The 27,200-nt window shown below is 36.3% G+C and overlaps 1 long non-coding RNA gene across 3 annotated transcripts in view; it reads right to left on the bottom strand.

Annotated features, from left to right (window-relative positions):
- The window catches only part of LOC117655383 (uncharacterized), a 148,831-nt gene extending 121,839 nt beyond the window's left edge, over positions 1-26,992 (bottom strand). For all 3 annotated transcript variants that reach the window (XR_015728976.1, XR_004588649.2, XR_009623290.1), the window contains exons 1-3: positions 26,919-26,992; positions 9,682-9,765; positions 6,734-6,780 (exon numbers count right to left, since the gene is read on the bottom strand). This is a non-coding gene — a long non-coding RNA (uncharacterized LOC117655383). The remainder of the gene's footprint in view (positions 1-6,733; positions 6,781-9,681; positions 9,766-26,918) is intronic.
- Positions 26,993-27,200: the final 208 nt, after the last annotated feature.

Raw genomic sequence — 27,200 nt, 5'->3', positions numbered from 1 at the left:
ACAGCGTGGGGAGGTGTTTGGATATATTTTGGCTAGTCTGGCTGGTGTTAGGTGCCATCTGTAAAACATTTTTATGAGGTTTTCTTTGTAGGGTATGGCTCTTGTCATTTTGATGTTCTGTTTCCACAATTTCTCCCAGTTTGCCAGTTGGATGTTGTGCCCTATGTCCCTGGCCCATCTTATCATATTTTCTTTTACTGTTTCTTCCAGTAATTTATATCTAAGTAAGTAGTTATATAATTTGGTTATCATTTTTTGTTCTGGGCCTTGTAAAATCTTATCTAATTCATTCAAATTATTCGAGATTCCATATTGCTTTTTGTCTGCTATGTGTCTTGAGTGTATTTGAGTATAGGGCCACCAATCGATATTTATGCCGGAGTTTTGGAGTTGCGGCCTTGAAATGAGTTCGCCTTCATGATTCAGTAAGTCTTGGTACCTCATCATTTTTCCTATTTCGAGAGTGTTCGGGTATATCAATGCTTCCATCGGGGACCACCATTTTGGTATTTTAGTATAGTGAGTTCTCTTAATATCCTGCCAGATCTTGAATAATGAAGCTCGAATTATATGACATTGGAAGTACATGTGTCTTTTATCCGATCCGTCCCATAAGAAAGCGTGCCATCCTCTTATTAAGTCAAAGCCTTCTAAATATAAAGTTCTTTTGTTGTCGAGTTCCATCCATTCTTTAATCCAGGTCAATCCTGATGCCTTATAGTAGAGTTCCCAATCTGGTGTTGCTAGACCTCCTTTGTCCCGTGAATCCTGTAGGGCTTTGATTTTAATTCTGGCCTTCTTTCCCTGCCATATGTAGTTCATTGTTGTTTTGTTGAGGTTCTTAAAGAAATCTCTTCTGGGGTGTATTGGTATCACTTGATATAAATATAGTACTCTTGGTAATATATTCATTTTTATTGAGGCAATTCTGCCCATCAATGAGAGTTGTAATCTACTCCAAATTTCTAAGTCTTTTTTGATTTGTTTTAACAATTTGGTATAATTATCTTCTTTAATTGTAGTTGCTTTTGCTGTCAGCCAAATACCTAGGTATTTTATTTTCTTTACTATTTGAAGTCCTAATTCTTGTTCTAATTTCAACTGTTGTGTTTGGGTCATATTCTTCGTCAATACTTTCGTCTTCTGCTTATTTATTTTGAGGCCCGCAACTTCCCCGTATTCCTCTATCATTGTCATCAACCTGGTTCCAGATCGTATTGGGTTTTCCAATATGAAGATCACATCGTCTGCAAAGGCAAGTAATTTATACTCCTCTCCCCGAATCTTAAGGCCTTCTACGTCTTCTTCCTTCCTGATTTCCGTTAGTAAAACTTCCAGTGCGATTATAAATAATAGAGGTGACATGGGGCAACCTTGTCGTACGCCTTTCTGAATGTCAAAAGTTTGTGTCATGTCACCATTTATTGCAATTTTGGCTGTTTGACAGGAGTAAATCTTTCTTATCAATTTAAGGAATTTCTCTCCGCAATTCATTAATTCAAGTTGTGATATAAGAAAGGACCAATTTAAATTATCAAAGGCCTTCTGGGCGTCGAGAGATATTAAAGCTATTTCCTTATCTATTTTCTTATCGTAGTATTCCAGTATATCTATGATCGTTCTCAAATTATTTTTAATCTGCCTCCTGGGTATGAAGCCGTTTTGGTCTGTATGTATGTATTTATGAATTATTGTTTTAAGTCTCTGCGCTAATATTGACATGAATAGTTTGTAATCTACATTGAGTAATGAAATGGGTCTGTAATTCCTAACTTGGGTCCGGTCTAAATCTTCTTTGTGTATTAACGTAATAATGGTTTCTGTCCATGATTTTGGGATTTCAGCTGTCAATAATGCTGCGTTGAAGATTTGTAGCAATATTTCGTCTATTTCTTGTTGGGAGTGTTTATAAAATTCAGTAGGAATTCCATCTGGTCCTGGAGTTTTATTGTTCTTTTGTTTTTTACGAGCTTCAGTCAATTCAGTCATTGTTATGGGACGGTTCAGGGTCTCTCTATGTTCTTCTTCAAATTGTGTAATATTCACTTTACTAAGATATTTTCGAATTTGGTCTTCCGGGACATCTTCCTGCCGATAGAGATTCTGAAAGAATGTTTTGGCTATCTTTTTCTTATCTACGTGTGTATGGAATAAAGTTCCTGATTCGTCCTGGAGTTGGTGTATAATTCTTTTGTCTGTTTGCTTTTTTAATTTATGGGCTAACCAGCGTCCAGTTTTATTTGCGTGTTCAAAGTTGGTCTGTTTTGCCATTTTTATTTTTTGTGCCAAATCAGCTTTTGTAGTCAAATTCAATTTGTGTTTAGCCAAGTTAAGTTTTTGCTGTGCTATCTTATTATTAGGGTGCTGTTGTAATTTAGTTTCTTCTATCTTGATTTCTTCCAATAAGTCATTCCTGATTCTTTGTTTCTCTTTTTTTCTCTTTGCCACGTATGCAATGGTTAGGCCCCTAATATATGCTTTCGTCGTGTCCCATAGATTTTGTAACGACGTTTGGTCCTTTGTGTTAATTTGGAAAAATACCTTAATCTCTTTTTCCATCATTTGTAGATATTCTTTTTCCTTTATAATGCTTGTGTCCATTTTCCATCTTTTTTGTTTTCGGGAGCCTTTCCAAATTATTTTGATGGGGTTGTGGTCAGCCCACATGTTAGGCATAATTTCTACGTCGTGTGTTTCTTTACTTAGTTGGGGTGTCATCCAGGCCATATCCAATCTTGACCACGATTGATGTGGGCCAGAAAAGTATGTATACTGTTTGGTTGTAGTATTTAACTCTCGCCAAGTATCATGTAGACTCATTTCTTGTACCAAGTTCTTGAATGTTTGTGGCAGTGTCTTCCTTTTGATTTTGTTCTTCCTGTTACTATAGTAGTCTTCTCGTGTATTGACAATTGCATTAAAATCTCCAACAATGCAGATATTTTCATAATCCAGCTCTTTTAATTTATCTTGTAATTTTTTATAAAAGTCTATTTGGTTTCCATTTGGGGCGTAGATGGCTACTAACAGTATTATTTTTGTTTCCAGTTTTACTTCTATTATTAAGACTCGACCCTCTTTGTCCACATATATCGGCTTTGTTCTTATATGGTCTCTAACATATATTACCACTCCCCTTTTTTTACAGTCGCCTAAGGATGTGTACATTACTCCTAATTTTTTATTTTCGAGTAATTTTTTCTGTTGTTTTTTTATGTGTACCTCTTGTAGGGTGATTATATCTGCTCCTAATTTTTGCAGTTTAGTGAATATCTGATGTCTTTTGCTTGGTGAATTTAGACCATTTATATTTATAGAGATGAGTTTTAGTTCTTCTTCCATTTCTGGTGTTGTTTATTTGTCTGTTGTTTTGAGTTTTGATGTGTTTCTTGTGACTCTTTGTGTGATCCCCGTCATTTCCTCCTTCCCCAGCTTTCCCTTCTTCCGCTCCTTGTCCTCCTTATTTATTGGTTGCTCTTCTTGGTCACTGGGGTTTGAATCTTCTCTGCCTCCTCTGCTCTCCTGTTCTCCTTCATATCCTAAATGTTGGTCTGCGAAGTCCTGGGCTTTTTCTATGGTGTCGATTCGAAATTTTCTTCCTTCCCAAGAGATAAGTATTCCTTCTGGTATAAGCCATCTAAATTTAATCTTGAGTTTATTTAACTGTCGGGTTAAGAAGTTATATTCTCTTCTCCTATCCCTGGCCCTTCTCGGTACTTGTTTTAGCGTTAGAACTTCCCTCCCTTTGTACATGACTGTCTCCTCTCTCATCTTTCGGTATATTTCTTCTTTCATTGTTTTTTTTGTAAATCTGATGTGTACTTCTTTAGGGAGTTTGTTTCTTCTGGCATAGTTTGTGAAGGCCCTGTAAATTTCGTCGATACCACCTCTTATTTCATCCTTATCCTTATGTGTCGCCTCTGCCAAAATTCCAACCATAATTTCGCCCAAGTCTTCCTCTCTCTGTTCTTCTATATTTTGAAATCTTAAGTAGAAAGATGCCTTTTCCATTTCGAGAAATGTCAGTGCGTCTTCTGTGTCTCGACTTCTTGTTGCTTGTTGGTTCTCCATCTGTTCCAACCTGGTAGCTGTGACTTCCACCTTTTCCTCAACTTTATGGATTCTCTGTTCGTTTTCGGTTATATTTTGTTGAATTTTCTCTATTTTTTCATCTATATTTCTAATCTCATCTTTAATTTCCCCTACATCCAATCGCATTTGTTCATGGTTCTTTTTGGTTTCATCATGATTCAGGGTCATCTTATCTTCCATCCTTTTCATTCCCTCCTGAATCATTGCAAGGGCAGCTTGGATGTTTTGAATACCTATGTTGGTCTTTTCTTTATCTGTTGTTTCCCCTGTCTTCTGCTGGACCGGGGAAGCCACCAATAGTGTTTGGGTTGGGGGTATTTTCTTGGTTGATTTAATAGTAGTTGGTATGTTTGAGGTTGCCATATCTATTATGCTTATTATTTTTGCCCACAATTTCATAAAATTCTCAGGTCTAATGTTTATAACCTAGATGCAGGATTATTTTTACAAGGTTTTTTCAGAGTATTTCTGGTTAATAATACGATATTGGGAAAACAGCAAAAAGGAAGGCGGGGGGGGGAAGCAAGAGAAGGGGGAAACAACGGGGAAAAAGTAAGCTTCTAACAATTCATTAGTTACCTTATTCTTCAATTACTTACAAAATAAAATGTATTTTATTCTAATAGTTCTAAAATAGTATCAATATCAATTTAATTATTATAGTTCTATCTAATTATTTAAAATCATTTACTGTATATGAATAAATTAATTAAATATAGTTGAAGATAATATGCTATAAATGTTTAATTAATTTCAAATAAACAAATTAGACAAACTACTTAAGAAAAAAACTAATAAGTTATTAAAGGTTATTCTCCGGGTCTAGTATCTTATGATATATAGTAGAATAAACTTAAATCAAGCCAAGCATATATATATTGTCCATTAATTATAATCTTTTATCTTTCTTGGTGTTATGTAAACTTATCTTTCTTCCAACCAAATACGGTTCCAAAGGTCTGAGTCACCCTATTCACTTTAATTATTCCACGATCCAATTTAATCTATAGTCCTCTGTATTCCTGTTGTTAGAATCCACATCCGATCCCCAGAGTATAATGTTGTATCCTCTATTTAAGTCCTTATCATCTGGTTCACCAAGTATTAGTCAATATTTAAATTGTTCAATCCAAACAGTTCAGTCTCTAGTAGTCAAATAATCAAAGTCCCTCACACTTTGTATCAGTTTTGTATCCTAATCTTCGCAAGAAGTATCACTAAAAGATAGTTTGTATAAATCCACTCCAATCAATTTTACCGGGGTTTGTCCCAACTCTCCGCACTCTCCCACAGACTTTTTCTTCTTTGAATTATCTAATTCAATCCACTCTGGCCACTCCACGTCAGTAAAATCCAATACGATCAATTTATAAATCCACTCTGGCCACTCCACATCAGTTAAATCCAATACAATTTGTAGAAATCCGTCCAGGTTCCTCTCCTCTCCTCCGATCTCCGGCACTCCACACTGCACACGCTCTCTCCGCTCGCTCCGGTGCTGCACGTTCTGTTCTTATTTGTCCAACTCTCTCCGCTCGATCCAGTCCACACTCATAAAGTCCAATAATAATATCAAAATCTTTTTAAATTATTCACTATTCTCGTTGCAGTGTTCATAGGAATTACCTTCTTCCGTTCTTCCGCTCTCACTGTACACTCAGCTGTTCAGATTTTTGCGCTGTCACTTTGCTTTCAAAATGGCTCCATTCTGATCTATCTTCCGTCGCCGCTTATCCTCTTTCTTTTTTCGGGTTTCTCTTCCACCAGCGCTGCTTCTTATTATCAGGTAGTTTTTTGGGTTTTTCTAGATAATAGTCTTCTGTTGATGACCTCTTATAGTTTTCAATCTTCGCTTCCCTCTTATACAGTTATCAGCGCCTCTGGCCAGTCCCGTAAGGCTAGTTTTTCCTCACTCTGGATTAAGGGCTTAATCTTGTACCTTCAGAGAAGTTGCGATCTCCTCTGAGGTCCTAAGATGTTCCCCTTTAAGCTATTGATCACTACGAGATCAATAACGCCTGTTTCGGCTCCAGATGCGGGATTGTTAGGAACTCAGGAGCGGAGCATCGCCCCTTTCGTCCCTAACGCGCTGAGATCGCCGCCGGAAGTCTCGATACGCCCCTTCTCATTGGGTGGAGACAGCACCAGCCCTACTCTTTATTCAGTCTGGGATATAATGTTGTATATATATATGCTTCCACACACAGAGTCTGTCTTCCTCCTTCGACAAAAGCTGGGAGCCCCTAACAACAGGGGCAGAATTTTACTAAATTGACAGGCTCAGTCCCACATTCTGACCAATGAGCACAACCCACATCTGGCTGCTGTCTCCACCCAACGAGAAGGGGTGTATCAGGCAGGACCAACACCCCTTTCAAGAGCTCTGCCAAAAATGGAATCCAGCAAGCTAGGAAATGCTGCTTTAGAAAATGGAAACTGAAACAGAAGAATGTAAGAAGCTCTTGTCAAGAAAAGAACTTCCAGAAAAAGAAAACCAGAATGAAAAATGGGAAATTAAAAGAGAAAAGCCTGCATTGGCTGTTAGATCAAAGTGAGAAATCAGATGGATTTGAAGTAATAAGGCAAAATATTGGCTGTAAGCCTTTAGTTTAGTTTGTAAGATAGAAGTAATATTTCTTACCTCAAATGCTGTTTTGCTTCTCTTAATACAATATACAGCAATATATTCTGGAACAGCAAAGAAAGACAAAGTCTCAGATTATAAGGAGCAACAGCTTTTCAGTATCTATTTCTGACATGTTCTGGCTTCTGAAATAACAAATGATGGCAGATGCTCTGCAATTCTCTATTTGGCAATCTGGTTTTATTTGAAACAAATAAGGACAAAATGTTATCAGGTGTACTAAATTAGCATGCAGAGAATTTTGCGAAATGATTTGCAAAAAATGACTGGGTTGTCTCACTATTTCTCCATAAATTTAAATTGCCGTAATTGTAGCATGTAAAAAACTTAGCAGAATCAGTTTTGTTATTCTTAGCAGAATCGGTTTTGTTATTTTTAGCTATTGTAGAGATTTTCCATTTAAAAAAAATATTTATCAAAACAACATTATTTTATTCTGTTCAAGTAATACATTGACACAGTATGTCTACGTGTTGATTTGCAGTAAACTATAGAAATCTGCATTAGCTGGATCCATAGCAGCCACTCTGAAAGATTTGCTTTCCAAACCATAACAGACTGCTCTCTAATTTTGGTCAACATGCTATATTGCTAGCTATAGGAATTTCTTAAAATGCTATATACTGGAGTGCAATTATAATTTGAACATTAAGAATGTCTTGAATTTAGATGGTTGCCCAGATTTATATTTTACATAATAACCACACAGTCATTCATTTCTTAAATGTTTCTCAGGTTTCTTTTGTATGTAGATGCAGTATTGATATACAATAGCACTATTTACAACAAGCCACGCTGCATATCTCTGTTGCAGATACTGATTTTAATCTTCTCTCTAGAACAACCGACCATGTACCCCTAGTCACACTACTCGTTCCTATTTTTAAAAAAGCTATCTTTGAAATTTAAACCTAAACACAAAGAGACATATACAAATGGACCTACACATAAATACATTTATACAAATACATAACGCAACAACATGTAAGACTCCACCAATCTGATCCCAAGAAGATGTTCTAAAAGGCTCAAGACTCTATTATTTCTTCTCCACCTTTATATGGATACTGGATAGTTTGGTGTTGATCTTTTGCTGCCTACTAAGCCCTGTTAGCCAGCCACATCATAGAATATACAGTACGTGTCTTAGAGCAAAGCAAGTATGATACAAGTTTTTAAAAAGTATCTTAAAAAGTATAATTGAAAAATGGTGAAAGACATAATTAACAAAAAGAAAATATCCTATTTATGTAGGTTATTAGTGTAGAACCATAGTGACTCAGTGGTTAAAATGCAGCATTGCAGGCTAATTCTGCTGACTGCCAACTGCCAGCAGTTTGAGTCTCACTGGCTCAATGCTGGCTCAGCCTTCCATCCTTCCGAGGTCGGTAAAACGAGGACCCAGATTGTTGGGGACAATATGCTGACTCTGTAAACAGCTCAGAGAGAGCTGTAAAGCACTGTGAAGCAGTATATAAATCTAAGTGCTATTGCTATTGCTAGAAATTTGAATAAACAAGATCTACTAAGAAGCACACATATAAACTTTTGACATCTTTTCATTCCTTCTGGTATGTAGCAGTTTTGCAAGGTGATTTTAAATAGCATTTCTTTCATTTATTCAAAAAGCAATAAAAATCCAATTTTTCTCACTAAAATCAATAATACATATATATATATAACACATATATTTAAAACTCTATTCATCTGTTCAACTGCATCTGATTTTCAGACACTTTATTGATTAACACTTTCCATTCTTTGTGATATTTTACAACTTTGTTTAATGTTTCTAGGTTTAAATCAGTATCTTGATTGATAGTGTCTATCCAGATATTCTTAGCCAGTCTCATTTTCTACCCCTCCTGTTATTTTTTTAAAACAGGGTATAACTGAACTCACAATAAATTTACCATGTGATATGCAACTGAGACAACTAAATTTATATTTGTTTTGGCATTTGAAGAAAAATCAAATGTCTGTGATGAAACATAGCTGTGACTATATTTAATTGATTCAATTATCAGCATTTTAAAGCATTACAGTAAGACTTTGATTTAATGGATCATGTGAGGAAAGAATATCCATTAAACTTCTGTCTGTTAAATCCAGACTTATATAAATGATGTAATTTAAGTCATTTGTGTAATTTTGTAATTATGCAAATGATGTAAACTGTCATAAATTAATGGAATGTTATATATAATTATGTAAATAAAGTACAGTGACATAAATGACATAAATATGTCAATCATCTAGACTGACCTCAAAAACCATTGTTTCAGATGGAAAATTCAAATGTAAATTAAAGTACATTAAAATAAGTTTGTTAAATGGAGGTTTCCCTGCTTCTTCACTAGTTATTATCCATTACTGTAATTCAAAAGACCAATACTGTGCTTGAATTGAAATGCTGTGGTTATTAATCCATTATTTTGTAACAAATCATTTGTCACTGATACCACAAAAATATGGTAAGCATGTGTGCTTGTAGTGTGTGAAACTCTGATAATGCAAACAGTTGCCATTGTTGAGCTGTTATCTGTAGTTTAATATGAGTGCCTTTGGAAAATAGGAATATTAAGTGGAATGCACTGAAATGCCATATTAGTAATTTGCTATTAATCAAAATGTAAATTTATGACATCTCTATAATTGCTAATTATAACCAATTTCAGTATGACTTCTCAGACCAAGACATTTTTAGTATGTAATGTGATACTACACAAATCTAGTTTTATGCATTTTACTCTGGTCATTGGGATGTGCCAATGATATCACATTGGCACTGTAGGTTTATGTCAAGGTTTGCAAAGCTGCCAAATTCCGAAAGGAAGAACAACTTGGATATCTGGAATAGTCCTTATTGCTAATAGGGAAATGTAACCGAATTCTAAAAGCTAAAATAAGTAAATTATAAAATAAGTCTTCCTCTCAATTTATACCTGGTATAATCAAGATGGAGTTTCTCTGGGTATTTTACTTTCTTCTCCACCTCTTCCAGACTCAAGAATCACTTCCACAATATCCTTGAATAAATGGAAATCATGAGGATTAGAAAAAGAATTGTCTACTCTGTCACAGAAATTTTATGATATACCAGGCCAAATATTTTTCAGTCCATGAATTACATTGATTTAATAGTAATTTTATCCAAGATGCATTGTTTTAGGAACTATAGTAAGATGCGTCACAAACTAAGTTAGAGAAAATACAGCAATCCTCCTCAAAGAAGCAATGTCTTTTGGAAGACTTCAACTGTGTCTGTACATTTAAAAGTTGCAATATTTAAGAAACAGTGCTTTTAAAAAGGCTGTCTTCAATTGATTTTGCTAGAAGTCCCCGTGATTCTGTAGAACTATTTTCTATACATACACAATTGGAGCCTTTAGTAATTAACCTGAGCCTTCCAAATGAATTGAATGATTTAATGCTCCAGGAAGAAGCTTTTTTCATGCAAACATGCTTTATAAAGCACCTATTTCAAATATTTTATGTAGTTCTATACTTTATAGAACTTTACCCAAATGCTTAACTGATTTTTTGCTATGGTCTCTGCTCTATCCTCATCTAATAGAAAATTGTAGGTTTTCGATAGCATTTTCTTATCCGTTCCCCAAATAATTTTATCAAAATATCCATATTTTGTTTCAATACCACATTTATCTCTATCTTTTTGAAATCTAGAATTTATCTGGAGATAGTTCCACCAATCCAGGTTGAACCCCTGGTCCCTCAATACTTCCAAAGGTTTGAGCTTTCCTTCTTCATCCAAGATGTCCTTATATGTGCCCAATTTATAATTTCCTCTCCTATTTGGGGCCACTAAAGCTTCCATAATCAACAACCAGCTAGGAACCTTGGTATAAATCCTCTGTCTGATTTCCACCCACGTACGAATCAGTGTCTCCCTAATTTTATGTTTATGAAAATAAGTTTTCCTCCTATCCTTTGTATCCCAGAGGTAAGCATGCCATCCTTCAAGGAGATCATGTCCTTCTAGTGTCAGAATTCTCCCATCTTGTAGCTTGATCCACTCCTTTATCCAAATTATTTTTGCCGCCTTTTGATATAATTCCCAGTCAGGGAGCCTGAACCCTCCCAAATTTCTTTTCCCTTGAAGTATCTTAAGAGAGATCCTCGATTTCTTGCCCTCCCACAAAAAGTTCCTGATATGTTTATTCAAGTCCAGAAAAATTTTTTTATCTAGTGATATCGGTATATTTTGGAATAGAAATAGAATTTTAGGTAAGATGTTCATTTTGATTGCCGCAATTTTACCAATCAGGGACAATTTAAGCCTTAGGATACAGCCTTAATTTCAATGATTGGGAGATAGCTTGGAACAGGAATTATAAAATAACGAAATCGGCAACATTCAGAGAAAATCACTACAAAATGTTGCATAGGTGGTACCTAGCCCCGGACAGGCTGGCGAAAATATTCCTAAACCTCTCTGCTACATGTTGGAAATGTGGAAATACGGTCGGCACCTTCTATCATCTTTGGTGGACTTGTCCTGAGACCAAAAAGTTCTGGTTAAAGATTCGACTCTGGCTCTCTGAAATAACGGGACAGGAGATAGTCCTGGCCCCGGAATCCTTTCTCTTAGGTATGACTGAAGATGGTCTCAACAATAACAAAACCCAACTTGTAATTCAAATCACAACTGCGGCTAGACTAGCTTTTGAGAAACTCTGGAAAAATAAATCTACGCCCTCAGAGGAAATATTAATAAATAAAATTCTAGAGTGCGCAGAAATGGCAAAATTGATGAGCAAGTTAATAAATGAGGAGAATTCTAAATATTATGAAGTATGGGGAAATTGGTATAACTGGTTGAAGAACAAGATAAAAGTAAGATAATAGGTTATGACTTGTTAGGCACTAGAATTGGACTTAATTGTATAGAATTGTATAGAATTGTATAATATATCGTATAGTTATGGATGGAATCCATCCAACGTTTGACTCACCAATTGTGTAAACACTGTACCTCGGATCAAGATAGAGATTGTATATTATCTTTTTAATTCTGGAAAATTCAATAAAGTATTTTTTTTTAAAAAAAAGAACTTTACGTGGTCTTAATTTTTTATTCATTACCATTACTTTATCTTCTCTGTCAGAAATTTCCCAAATCATTCACAACTAGTGGCAGTTTGGGCCAAAGATGTGGAACTTCAAAAAGATATGGTAACTAATCCAGAACAGTTAAATTCTTATTTTTTTTAACTTGGGCTCTACATTAATATCACTTTCATTACTAGCAATAGTCAATTGATGAAGCTGAAGATGTGGATAGACAAGAAAGTCCAAACAGATTATCATCTGCATGCCTCATTATTGCCTTTCAGAGTTTGTTTCATCTAATAAGGAAAATACATTGAGCTTGTTCAAGAAATTGTAAATTTCTGATTGAAGAAACAAATTACATTAGCCTCTTTAAAGGAAGAGTGGCAGTTATGCTATTCCTGAAGAAACCTAAATCCAATATTAACATCATAGATTGTTATTGTAATATATTCTTCCTGAAAGCCAGTTTAGCTATTAAAGCATCAAGCTAGAAATAGGAACACTGTGAATTCTAGTGCCTCCTTAGGCAAAAAGCAATTTGGTGACCTTGGGCTAGTCACTTTCTCTCAACCCTAGGATGGAGGCAATGGCAAACCACATCTGAAAAATCTTGCTGAATTAGACATGACTGAATAGAAGGGAGGAAAATCTTCCTAATCAAAGTACCAACTAGTTAAAGAAAATTTGAATACAATTGATTATCTACATATGATTATAAAATTATATATTTTTCCCTATTAGGTCAGCTTTGAGATCAGAAATTGTCTTGATCATTATGAATTGACTTGATGAGAGGAACAGAGTAAATCTAATCTCTATGTCTTTTGAATAGCTCAGAAAATATAGCCCATCAAACATGATCTTCTATTTGGCAAACTATCTGAATTGGACTTGAAAGGGTTACATTACTATGTATCTATTACTTAGCCAATTCCAGAAAATAAAACTGAGGAATAGTTGTTCTGATACTATATAGAAACTTTCTCTGAGCTTTAATTTATCATTCAAATCATTTATATATATACAGAAGAATGTTGTGAAAGGTTATCTAGAGACATGATCTTCATATGAAGATACACATGAAATCTTGTTTCAGAAGGACTTTAAGAAAAAAATAAAATAATATTTGTTAAATATGAATATTACAAGTATATTTTCCTGATGTTAATCTCTCATAACAATTTTCTCCAACTTCAATACCTTTGGTTATTATTTAGCAAGGGTTAAAGTTTCTTAATAAAATATCAATTCACAACTTGTAAGATCTGTAGACCTTGACACACTTTGGCATTTGAATATTCCAGGACTTCATAAACTTCTTTGCTTGTTCTGGGATTTCCTAGTTATTACAGGATGTCATCAGAATTAACCTGCTGCCTACATTGAAATGAATGTATCTGAGGATATTGATGTTGGTGTGCTTTACCCTAAGTTTAAACGAAGAATGCATAAAAGGTAAAGAAGATGAGAAGGAGGTACTTAACAAAGTAGTCAAGGAACATGATCTTAGAAACCTGTTGCTTAATTTCATTATATCAATAACCAAAGCTTTCTTCAACAAAGAAAGCAGCTAAGCTTCTTGTGCCTGTAAACAAAATAATGACATGCATATGGAGAGATATTTAAAGATATTTCTTGGCAATTTCATACATTCAAGAAGTACTAATAATTAAAATGATGTAATTATCAATGAAACATTCCTTCCAATATTTCTGTTACAAGAAAGTTTAATTCCTCCCTTAACTCCCTTCCTAAACTGTCCTGCCTCACGTCATGCACTCTACCACTAGATCCTGTTCAAATCCCTTTCCAGTTCTTTACTTATTAATCTTTATTCTCTTTTTTCCATTCTACTTCACATAACTATATGCCCCATGTGAAATCAATCAGTCCACATTTCACAGGTTCATCTAATTAGCCTCCACTTTGCTTCAAAACCAAACGCAGTTCAATTTATAGAGAGATGCAGAAGACAGGTTGGTAATCTTATAGTGATATCTATATTTCAGATTTTAAAACAATAGCTAAGAAACAATCTTCAATAGCAAATCTATTAATGATATATTGGACATAATGTGTAATCAAGAGTATGTTCTGTTTTTTTTTTCTAATATAGTTTCAGTAAAGGAAATAATATACCTGTGTATAAGATAGATAAATAAATCTTTTTTTTAATAAAGGGAAGAGGGAAAGTTCAATCTTCCTGAGTAGGCACATGCTGGAGTTCTGATTTATTTTAAGAGCTGCTATAGAATAAGAAATGAAATCTTATTAGAATGTGTTTCTCCATAGATTGTGACAACCTGGAACTTCAAAGACATTCTCTTGCTATCTCTTCTCTCTACAGCCATGCTACATGTGGATATTTGTGCTGCCTTGTTGATGCAACATTGTCATAACCAATTTTAATGGAAGGATTGTCAATAAGCTAATGCAACTTCTGTTGTCATAGTAGCATCCTGCCATTTTAGTGTTCATTATTGGAAAATAATTTGCTTTTATTCTCATATTAAAATAAATTCCTGTCATCATTTTATTTATTTCACCATTTGTTCTAACAGTTCAGATGACAGCAAATGCATTCATAATCATCTGTGACCAGTTTCATGTTGTAGGGTTTTAAGAAACTTCAGAAAGAAATGAAATAAGTTAATTGAGATCAATCAAGTGTCATTAACATTTTCATATGTTCTTGAACGACATAAAATAGAAATGTGTAAATAGCGCAAGGGCACAGCAAATGTAATTTAAAGTGGCATATTTCCTCTGAACTGTAAGAACTCAAATAGATAAAGTTTCTGCATTAATAAACAATGTTCCTGCCCTTTTTCAAAGGCCTGGGTCTTTTCTTAGTTGTGTTTAAGTTAAAACCATCAGAAATCCTTTTTTATTTACTTTTATTGGTTACTGATTAGTTAAAATGAAAGTATGATTGTGTAATTTGGCATTCTAGCTGGTAAATGGCTGGAATGCCAAACACCATAATATGAAAATGTCTTGCACTTTCATTGGAGCTTATAGATGAATGACTCCACTGAGAACACCATTTAGTACATCCCATTCCTATTTTTAGGATTAACAGGGTATCATTTAGAAATAGCTGGTCTGGATCAGCTCTTCTATTCCTTTTAATGAATAAGTGGCATATTTGAATCTATATTAGCTGGAAGAAATCAGGTTTGTCAAGATCATGTGTGATTAAGAAAGAGGCACTTCACTAGAAAAATAAGCCAAAGTTTGAAAGGATATATAGCACATGTTGTCTATTCCTTTGTATCCTAGTACTAGAAACAAAATGCTTTATCATCATCTGAAGAATCCTTTGAATGAAACCTTTTACCATCATCAGTATCTGAGTAAGCTATCATTGGAACAATAGTTCTTTTCACTTATCCTAGCCAAGAAAATTGCCTGTGAAACAAGGCTTCATTTATCTTTTTTTTTTTTTTGCTTTTCAATATTACTTTATTTAGGAATAGATCATGTTGCATTTCATTTTTTAAAATTTTTTTTATTAACATGAACAAACGTAAAACACAAATACATACAAACACATATACATTAACACAGTACTAAAACAAGAAAGAAACAAGAAGTCTATCGACTAGCTCTTAAGAAACTCTCACATCAGTGGTTAATTTCTATTTCCCTTATTTTTCCTTTATCTTACAGTTTTCAGATTAGTTTGCTTTCACTTTGATATACTTTATAAATTTTGAGCTGTATCTTTCTACCGTCATGTTAACCATTTGTTTATACCATCATACAACTCTTCTCATGTGACTAGTTCTATGTTTCTTAATTTGAGTTCTCCTGATGTCCTATGTTGTTGGCCCTATCCTTCCCTCTACCATCTTTGCCAAACTAAATAATAATCGGTATCCTCTTTTTCTTGAAGCTCCTTAGTGAGCTTGTCCATCTCCGCACATTCAGTTATTTTTGCAATTATTTTTTCTTCTGTTGGTAATAGTTCGGATTTCCAATTTTGAGCATACACTATACGTGCCACTGTCAAAATGTGGATGGTAAGATATTTTATCTCTTTAGTGTATTGTGGTGCAGTCATTCCAAATAAGAAAAATTCTGGTTTCATTTCTACTTTTTGCCTTGTTATTTCTTCAATTATTCTCTTAATCTCCTGCCAGTAGTGTTGTGCCTTCCTGCACGACCACCAGAGATGGTAGTATGTCCCCTTTTGTGTCTTGCATTTCCAACACATTGGTGATGTACTTGGAAACATTTTAGCCAAACGTGCCGGTGGGAGATGCCATCTATAAAATATCTTGTATAGATTTTCTTTGTATGGGATTGACATTGTCATCTTGAGATTTTCTGCCCATAGCTTATCCCATCTGTCCAATTCTATATTGTGACCTATATTTCTTGCCCAACTTATCATGTTTTCTTTCACCGTTTCCTCCTCTAATTTATACTTTATTAAATATCCATAAATTTTTGATATCATTTTCTCATCCTTGCCTTTTAATATTTTATCCAATTCGTTTGGTTGGCTTTGGAATCCATATTGTGTCCAGTCTGCCATAAATCTTGATTCTATTTGGAGATATGGCCACCAATCGATAATTATACCCCGTCTTTCCAATTCTTGTCTCGTATATAGGTCTCCTTCACTATTCAGCAGCTCTTGGTATTTCCTCATCTTTCCTATTTCTATAGTATTTGGGTAGATTAGTGCTTCCATGGGCGACCACCATCACGGGATTTTACTATAGTGTTGTCTTCTGATACCTTGCCACGTTTTATATAGTGAACCTCTGATTAAGTGTCTCTGAAAGTACCCATGTTGCTTGTCTGTGCCTTCCCACAGAAAGGCATGCCAACCTCGACTCAAGTCAAATCCCTCTAAATATAGAGTTCTCCTGTTTGATAGGTCAATCCGTTCTCTGGTCCAATTTAGCGACGACGCCTTGTAGTATAGCTCCCAGTCTGGTAAACCAAGGCCTCCCTTCTCCTTTGTGTCCTGTAAGCATTTTATTTTAATTCTGGCCTTCTTTCCTTGCCAAATGTATTTCCTTATCGTCTTATTAAGATCTTTAAAAAAATCTTTTCCTGGGCCAATTGGTATTACTTGAAAGAGGTAGAGGAGTCTTGGTAGTATATTCATTTTAACTGATGCTATTCTACCTAGAAATGACAGTTGTACCTTATTCCATCTTTCCAAATCTTTTTTAATTTGTTTCATCAATTTAACATAATTGTCTTCTCTAATAGTTGTTGCTTTTGTGGTGAGCCAGATTCCCAGATATTTAACTTTCTTTACAATTTGTATTCCTAGTTTCTCTTCTAATTTTTCCTCCTGTGTCGTTGTCATATTTTTAGTCAGAACTTTGGTTTTTTGCCTGTTAATTTTGAGTCCCGCCACTTTGCCATACTCTTCTATCTTCTCTAATAATTTAATTCCTACTTCTTCTGGTTGTTCCACTATGAAAACCACATCATCTGAGAAGGCCTGTAATTTAAAGTCCTCTTTCCGAATCCTCAGTCCTTTTATTTCTTCTTCCTTTCTTACTTCATTTAGAAGGACTTCCAGTGAGATTATAAACAATAGGGGCGATAGCGGACATCCTTGTCTTACCCCTTTTTGTATGTTTATTTTTTCAGTCATGTCCCCATTAATTGTGATTCTCACTGTCTGAGAAGAATATACTTTCTTAATCATTTTTAAAAATTTGTCGCCAAAATCCATAGTCTCTAATTGTGCTATGAGAAATTTCCAATTCAAATTGTCGAATGCCTTTTGCGCATCGAGAAAAATTAAGGCTACCTGTTTGTTAAGTTTTTGCTCGTAATATTCTAAAACGTTTATTATTGTCCTCATGTTATTTTTTATCTGTCTCCTTGGGACGAAGCCATTTTGATCGGGATATATATAATTATATATAATTGTTTTCAGTCTCTGTGCTATAATTGTCGTGAATAGTTTATAATCAACATTTAACAGTGAGATAGGTCTATAATTTTGGACCTTAGTCGGGTCTGTATCTTCCTTGGGGATAAGTGAGATGATTGTTTCAGCCCAGGATTTAGGTATTTCTGCTTCCAGTAATGCCTCATTGAGGACCTGTAGTAGTAATTCATCTATTGCAGACTGGCAGTTTTATAAAATTCTGTTGGAATTCCGTCTGGGCCTGGGACCTTGTTGTTCTTCTGTTTCTTTCGGGCTTCCATCAACTCTATCATTGTTATCGGTTTATTTAATATATCTCTGTGGGTTTCCTCCAATTTTGGGATATTTGCCTTTTGTAGATATTTCTTAATATCTTGGTCTTGAATCTCATCTTGTGTGTAGAGGTTTTGGTAGAATTCCTTAACTATACGTTTTTTGTCGTGGTTCATATTATATGTTTGTCCTGTTTCATCTTGCAACTGATATATTATTCTCTTTTCCCTCTCTTTCATTTATCAATATCACCATCTGAGCAGGTTTATCATCCAAACAAACCCAGCTGTACCATTATTTATCAGCCCTTGAGAAAGTCACAATCCAGAGTTTTATCATAATCAACCAACCATGGTGGATGATTGACTATCAAAACATTTGAGGGGGGGGGCAAAAAAAAAAGAGAGCTAATGCATTTACAGAGGGATAGAATCAAGGTTACCTGAAGTATTAGCACCACTTTATAAAGACTTAGTGGGACCATACTTACTGCATCCAGTTTTGATCACCATGTTATAAAAAAGATATACACACTGAAAAAAGTGCAGAAAAGAGCAACAAGGATGATTAGCTGGAGGCTAAAATACGAAGAACGGTTGCAGGAATTGGATATATCTATTGAATGAAAAGAAGGACTGGGGTGACATGATATCAGTGATCCAATATTTGAGGGATTGCCACAAAAAAGAGGGGGGTCAACCTATTTTCCAAAGCATCAGAAAGCAAGAGCAGAAACAATGAATAGAAACTAATCAAGGAGAAAAGCAATCTAGAATTAAGAAGAAATTTCCAAACAGTGAGAACAATTAACCAGTAGAATAGCTTGCCCTTCAGAAGTTCTGTGTCCCCCATCACTGGAGGCTTTTAAGAAGAAACTGGACAGTCATTTATCTGGAATGGCATAAGGTCTTCTTGAACTAGAAAACCTCAAAGACCTTCCTTCCAGCTCTGCTTTTCTGTTGGGTTCAGTTCAAGTCTTTATTATTATCATGATGAGATGTTATTTATGTTGATATTTCAAAATTATTATGGATGAATTGAAATATTATTGCTTCCTGATCTGAAAGTCCTTGCTCTGCTTGACACTGGGTTAGATTAGTTTTAAAAATCTGTCCCACTTTAGGCAGAGGTATAAATATTGCATAAGTTTTAAATGGATTCTGAGATCTCTACAAAGGAAAAGATACAAGAAAATACAGCAAGTGCAGTATACACCAAAGCTCCAAATAGAGACATTCTGCAAGTTCTCCAACTTGCAGAATAGGAATAATCTCTATTCTGCAAGCTTGATTTTATGTAACTGTGAAAAATGTACACCTTAAAATCAAACAGATCAATAACGGAATTATAAATTTTAGTTCTGTAGGAAGAATCATAAGACACTCCCCTTCTTTATTTCTATGCTCCCAGAGAAGGCCATCCATAGAAGCTAAAGCAATCCCTGCCTCCCAGTCAGAATGGCCTCAAGTAACCCCAATTAGGAGGCTGAGACAGGCTGAATTGTCAGGATTAAAGATTAAATCAGTAAACACAAAGCTACATAGAATTTACATTCCCCACCTTTCCACAAGGCTAGCCTTGAACCTGACCACCACGCAGGAAACCAAATAGGGACAATTAGAATACAGAATGTAATCAAATCAAATAACCCCACTAGGCATCTCAATCTCAAAGATCAAAAAGGGTATAAAAATCACTCTACTCCCCTTGCCAGGCTGTCAGCTGTCCCAGAACCAATGCTGAATCACTTTGCTTCTGAATCCTAAATAAATGGATACCTCTGTTCCTGCAGCCTGCCTCCAAATTCATGGGCTCCTGCGCCTTTTTCCCGGATTGGAACTTTACTTCCAATAGTTCATATAAAGTTATTCCTAAACCTAAGCAAGCAAACAAACAAACAAATGCTACATCAGCCACAGTTTTTAATGGTCTTTACAAACCATAAAGACATAAATAATAGATCTTCAAATCAAGGAATTAGGCTTTTAATACTGTTTGTCAGTTTAACTAGTTTACAATAAAAGGTCCTAAAGTTGAAATGTCTTTCATGATTTTCTAAAATTACATTTTCACAAAATGATCCATTGTGTGCCTGACATTCAAATGGCATTGTTACTAATCATATTTGTATATTCACTAAGGAAGCTTTAGTAGAGTCTTACATCTGATCAAAAATGATGAGGAAAATGGTGTCTGGGAGAAATCATTCTTGTCAGCCTGGGAGTTGGATAATTCAGATGCAATAAGCATCAGGAGAATAATTTATCTTTGATGTGTCAATGTGCAGGAAATGAATTAGTGATTTGCTACATATTTTATTTTGTTCCAAGATTGTAAGAGGAAGCTATGACTATTATGACATACTGGTTGGTAATGGAGGCTCATTTTTTTCATTGATTAACAATAGAAAAATTCATAATTTCAGAATGTTTAAGACAATAGAATCCCTTGTATCATAAGTCTTGAAATACGTAACACATTTCAAAGATTTGAGAACCTTAATATAAAGAATAAAGCTTCAGAGCCTTAATTAGAATCCAAGAAGACTTTTTTTCCATATAGCAACACTAGATCAAAAAAGACAACCTAAAATTGATTTACGCATACTCACAAGATTTTCTTGAAGAACAGAAAACCATTTTTAGAATAGAGTAAAATTGAATTTAACATTATGTTTAAATAATAAACATTGTTATTGTTGTTGTTGTTGTTGTCCGCTCTGCATCCTGCTACTATGTATTTATTTTTACTTTTATCTTCAATCCTTAAAACTTGTCCTGCAGAGCTTGTAGAATTAAATTATAATTTATTTAAAGTGTGTTTGTGTACATGTGTTTGTGTATTTGTTCAACACATTTTAAATAAATTCTAATTTAATTCTACAAGATCTGCAGGACAAGTTTATATATATAAATAATTAAGCTCTTAAGCAAATATCCTGGAATATTTTACTGTTAAGAAAATTTCCAGATTGGGTGCCAGTGCAGAGAATATTCGAGATTCATTTATTATCCCCACCAAAAGCATGCACATTGGGAAAAAATGGGGAAAATTGAGATAACTTTTTTTATGAATGAGAAAAAAAACACATGTCAGGTGGCTCTTGTGTTATTTGTAGTTATAACTTATCTGGGAGGCACCACATTTAGAAAGGTTATTCTGAATTAGCCCCATCAATGGAGACTCTTATTTTCTCAATAAAAAAATATGTTAGAAAATAATGTGACATTTTCATTACAAAGGGTTTGCTTTTGCTTTTCAGAACAATCCTTAAAATGGTCAGATACACTGGAGGAGTCATGTTCTTCAGCAGACACTAAAATGTCTTTCCAATTCTTGTTGAGACATTATTGATTTTATATAACAAGCAGGTGAGAAACTCTCCTGGGAAATACTGCTGTGTAATTACTATGATGTGATGACATAGCAGCAAATACCACAATAGACAAAAAGTTGTTTGACCATAATCAATATACTGCATTTCTCCATGCTGAAAGTAATGAAATATGAAGATAAATAACAGGGGCCTTTTTTTTTTTTAACTTTTAAAAGCATTTTTTCTACAACCTCTTAAAATGCTTTTAAAAGCAAAAAAAAAAAAGCCTCTGATGATCGCGCGGCTCAGCTGGGATTGTCAAAGGCTTTTAAAAGAAAAAACCCCTTTTTTTCTTTTAAATGCCTCTGACGATCCAACCTGAGCTGCCTGATTGTCAGAGGCATTTAAAAGAAAAAAAGTCTATGCCGATCAGGCAACTCAGCTGGGATCGTCAGAGCCTTTTGAAAGCATTTTTTTACAACCTCTTCACCGAAGAGGTTGTAGAAAAAATGGTTTTAAAAGTAAAAAAAAAAAAAGGCCACACCCACCCAGTCACTTTACCCCCACTACCACCAAGCCACACCCACAGAACCGGTAGTAACAAATTTTAGATTTCACCACTGATCTAAAGTACTATTTTATTAGTATCAAAAATAGTAGTATGGAAGAATAATTGATAGTACATACTAATGCAGTTTATAGGTATCAGTAAATAATATAACAATCAATGTTTTATAACAAGAAACAAAAATTTCCTCATTAGTCTCTTACTTCCTACTAAATTTCTCTACCACAATAGCAAGGGCTATTGGAAGGAAAGGGCTTTAGTATTTAAAATGTTTACACAAGAGGAATATTCCTAAATCAAGATAACAATTAGAAGTATTTATATGAAGATTTGCTTATATTTGGTGTGAAGTGCATCAAACTTTGCACTTCACTTCAGTCCTATCAATTACAACATAGCTTATTAAGTTTTGTTAATAACCTAAAGGCACCTTACATTATATAAGAGCTGGTGCGGATTTTTTTTTTTTTTTTTTTTGTATGATTGTTGGGTGTAATCAGACTGATAGTAGCAGGGTCTTAGAAAACAAGAAAGGGATTGAATATTTCCATAAAGTGGCAAATACTTAGACAGCTGCTCTAAAAGAAAACTGACTATTCAAAAGGGCATAAATATTATAATACAACTTTTACCCCATTAGTTAATCTTATTACTAACAAAACCATAATGAATGTTTATTATCCAGTTCAGTAGTGGGTTTCAAAACCCGGCACTACCGGTTCGCTACCAGTAGGGCACAGGCGTGCATGCTTGCTTTGTGAGCATGCGACGTTTCTGCGCATGCACAGATAATTTTTGATGACATCTGGGCGGGTGGGTGGAGCCTCCCGCCACCGCCACTACCGGTTTGCCCAAACTGGGATGAACCAGGAGCAACCCACCACTGATCCAGTTCCAGGTTCCTAGATTATTTATAATCTCTCCAGTTTAGAGAACCAGTCTGGTGTGGGGATTAAGGCTAGAAATTGAAACCAGGAGACAATTTTAGGCATAAAACAGCTGGGTGATCTTGCGCCAATCACTCACTCTTAGCCCTAAGAAGAAAACAATGGCAAACTGCTTCTGAATTTTGAAATGTTGCCAAGAAAACTACAGGTCCAGAAATCAGGTCTGACTGCAAGGCACATGCACATACTATAAGTAGTTTCCTTTATACTTTCTTCACTCTATGTACAGTAATACAATACAATACTGTACTTCACTGTATTGTAAATATTTTTAAAAAAGTAATATTTTAAAAAAGAATAAACCTATTAAAATAAACCATACATCAGGAAATGCCAAAAATGTTATCCACTAATCGGTTTACCCCCGCAGTGAAATCCTCTGAAGTCTGCTACCGGTTCTGTGAGTCTGCTACCAAGCGCACACTTTGCGCACATATGAGCCTGAAGTGCTCCCATGCAGTGCTAAAAAAAGAACATTTTGAAGCCTTCTGAGTCTGCAAAGGTAAGTAGAACAGCGAGGGGGTGGAATCCACTGTGCCACACGATTTAGATTAGCTAGAAAGCAGGAAATCCTATGATTCTAGCTAATCTAAATCACGTGTCACAGCTGATCGTCGCCCAGCTGATCATCAAAAATACTAGTTCACCCGAACCGGTAGCATTTTTTTACTACGAGTTCAGGAGAACCGGTCCGAACCGTTAGCATTTCACTTCTGGTTTACCCCTCCCTAAAGGGTCTATGGAAGACCCCAGATTTTACTGCTTTATAAATCTGAATAAAATGGAAGCCATCCTGACCTTAGAAGACAAGTGTCCAGAGTGAGAGGGTGCTATTCCCTGTTTCTCTACCTGATTTCCAAGAAAACCCATAGCATCTGCTTCAAGCTTATATATGCTAAGCAAGCAGATTTGTATCAGAAATAATAAATACAGGGTAAGATTATAGTTACAAAATTCCAAAGTACTGAACAGTGGACAATACAAGGTATCTTTTATTTGTACATAAATTCTTGGCAACTTAGCTATTGAAATTTGATATGGTAAAATTTTAATGTCATCTATCATATATGTTTAGATTACTATTTTTGTAACTGTTTTATCTTTTTCCCTTTTTCTTTTCTGTTTTGTTTGAAAAGGCCTTCGGGCTATTCAATAAACTATACTGTATATTGTACATAAATTTTGTTGAATTCACTGCAAAAATGGTATTTAATATCTAAGTTTTGCCATATGATAAGTTTTATATCAAAATATATTTTATTCTTTATATTGTCTCCATCTTTCCTTAAACATTAACAGAATCCACAATGGACTGAAAATCAGTGTCTCTGCTACATAATTGACAGTCAAGCTGAAACTAAGTTAATCAAGCATTTGCTTGATTAAAGAGTAGCAAATGGGGGAAAATCTTTTAGTCAAACTTCCTCAAACCCCCAAATAAGTTATCCAGACGAAATCCACATATCAAAGGAGAAGGTCTGTAAAAACAAATAGAGTTAATTGAAATTGTCGTGGAGGAAATAAATCAAATAAATCAATCAACTATTTTTCCGTTCTTATTGCATCATCAGATAATCGCCCGGCCGCCCTGTTTAGGGTGACCCGCTCCCTGCTCCACCAGGAAGCGCGGGAGGACCCCTTGGACGGTAGAGCCGAGGACTTTGTACAATATCTGTATGACAAAATCGCTCAGATTCGGGAAAATTTGGACTCTGACTGGGTAGATTCGGGAGGGAGGATGGAGGCAAGTCTTGAGAATATTACCTGGGAAGAGTTTGATTCTGTGACTCCGGAAAACGTGGACAAGATACTGGGCAGACTGAGCGCGGCCACATGTTTATTGGATCCGTGTCCCTCCTGGCTGGTGCTGGCCTCTCGGGAGGTTACACGAGGCTGGCTCCAGGGGATTATAAATGCTTCCTTGAGAGAGGGTGCCTTCCCCGCCGCCTTGAGAGGCGGTGGTGAAGCCTCTCCTCAAGAAGCCTTCCCTGGACCCAGCAGCGTTGGCTAATTACCGTCCAGTCTCCAACCTTCGCTTCGTTGCGAAGGTTGTTGAGAGTGTGGTAGCACGACAGCTTCCTCAGTACTTGGATGAATCGGCTTATCTAGATCCGTTCCAGTCGGGCTTCAGGCCTGGATACAGCACGGAAACGGCATTGGTCGCATTGGTAGATGATCTCTGGAGGGCCCAGGACAGGGGTTGCTCCTCTGTCCTGGTTCTATTAGACCTCTCAGCAGCTTTTGATACCATCGACCATGGTATCATGCTGTACCTGTTGGAAGAGTTAGGGGTGGGGGGCACCGTGTTGCGGTGGTTCTCCTCCTTTCTCTCTGATCGGTCGCAGTCTGTGTTGATAGGGGGGCAGAGGTCGACCCCGAGGCCCCTTGTATGTGGGGTGCCACAGGGGTCGGTTCTCTCACCCCTTCTGTTCAACATTTATGTGAAGCCGCTGGGTGAGATCATCCGTGGTTTTGGGGTGAAGTATCATCAGTATGCTGATGATACTCAGCTATACATCTCCACCCCGGACCACTCCAATGATGCCCTTAAAGTGATGTCCCGGTGCCTGGAGGCTGTACGGATCTGGATGGGGAGGAACAGACTCAGGCTCAACCCATCCAAGACCGAGTGGCTGTGGTTTCCGGTGTCCCAATATAGTTAGTTGGTGCCATCACTGACTATTGGGGATGAGTCATTGCCCCCCACGGAGAGGGTTCGCAACTTAGGCGTCCTCTTGGACTCACGGCTGTCTTTAGAAGAACACTTGACGGCTGTGGCCGGGAGGTCTTTTTATCAGGTTCGCCTTATTCTCCAGTTGCGTCCCTTTCTGGATCGGGACTCGTTAAATACGGTCACTCATGCCCTCGTCACTTCACGCCTGGACTACTGTAATGCTCTCTACATGGGGCTCCCCTTGAGGAGCACCCGGAGGCTCCAGCTGGTCCAGAATGCGGCCGCGCGGGTAGTTATGGGAGCAGCATGGCGCTCCCATGTGGCTCCCCTCCTGCGCGAGCTGCACTGGCTCCCTGTGGTCTTCTGGGTGCGCTTCAAGATCTTAGTTACCACCTTTAGAGCGCTCCATGGCTTAGGACCGGGGTACTTACAAGACCGCCTTCTGCCACCAATAGCCTCTCACTGCCCAGTACACTCCCATAGAGAGGGGCTTCTCAGGGTGCCGTCAGCCAAACAGTGTCGACTGGCGGCCCCCAGGGGGAGAGCCTTTTCTGTGAGGGCACCCACCATCTGGAACGAGCTCCCCCCAGAGATACAGAAGATTCCGGATCTGCGCACTTTCCACCGTGCCCTCAAAACATTCCTGTTTCAGCAGGCCGGCCTGGCCTAACTTTCCCTTTATATTGCTTTTGATTTTATTTTAAACTGGGATGTCTTGAATTATCTAGGACCAGAGTGTTTAGTATATTTTAATTGGTTTGTTTTTTTTTAACGTTTGTATTACATGTATTTTTATCGTTCGCTGTTCACCGCCCTGAGTCCCTCAGGAATAGGGCGGTATATAAATTTAATAAATAAATAAATAAATAAAATGTACCATAAAACCTTTATCTCTATTAAGATCTACTTTAATAAATGAGCCTCTGAAGCAGTTAACAATAAATGTTTTTATTTACATAAGAATAAATATCCTGTCAGCTATATACAGTATATATATGTAATCGCACTAAGCGATGTTAGCTCCAACTATTCTTCCTCAGAAGAAAGATTTTGTAAACCATCAGAACTGCATTAGAACTGCGCTTCTAACTGACTTCTAAACTGCCCACAGTTTTCTAACAGAAGAGCTGAACAGAACTCTCCAAACTGCCAATTGCCTTCTGAACTGCCTTTTGGACTGCCAACGGTGTTCTGTCAAGAATCTCCTTTTATACTGTCAACTGTGGCAGTTAGGGGAGGGAACATAAAAGCCCTGGAGATTCAAACCCATCAGCTGCCTTCTGATTGGCTCACCCACTTGGCCATTCCAAAAGCCATTAACAGGCACAGCAAATGAGAAATAACTTTTCTCTCACAGAAATGATCTCCCAATAGAACTACATATTCACAAAAATAAATATCATAGATGATGTGTACTTACACACACTCTCTACGCCTCTCAAGTGTTACCCTAAAATCAGCACGTACATGTTGTGTTCGGCAGCTCCCGGCAACAAGGGCTGCCCGGGGATTGGCTAAGGGACGTGGCCTCGTAAACACGGGAGTATCTGTGCTTGCTATTGGTTGTGCTCTGACAGCTAGTTGGTATTTAAGAGGACAACACCAAGGACAAGCTCCCCTATGTCACTGTATCTCATTTCTCTGCAGTTGCCCCCAAGGCAAACCTCTTTGCTTTTGGAAATAAATATTTGTCCTTTCCTTG

The sequence above is a fragment of the Pantherophis guttatus genome, chromosome 7 (assembly GCF_059756535.1).
Source record: "Pantherophis guttatus breed Tessera chromosome 7, ASM5975653v1, whole genome shotgun sequence".
In the NCBI taxonomy this organism is placed as follows: domain Eukaryota; kingdom Metazoa; phylum Chordata; class Lepidosauria; order Squamata; family Colubridae; genus Pantherophis; species Pantherophis guttatus.
This window is presented reverse-complemented; position numbering and strand designations above follow the sequence as displayed.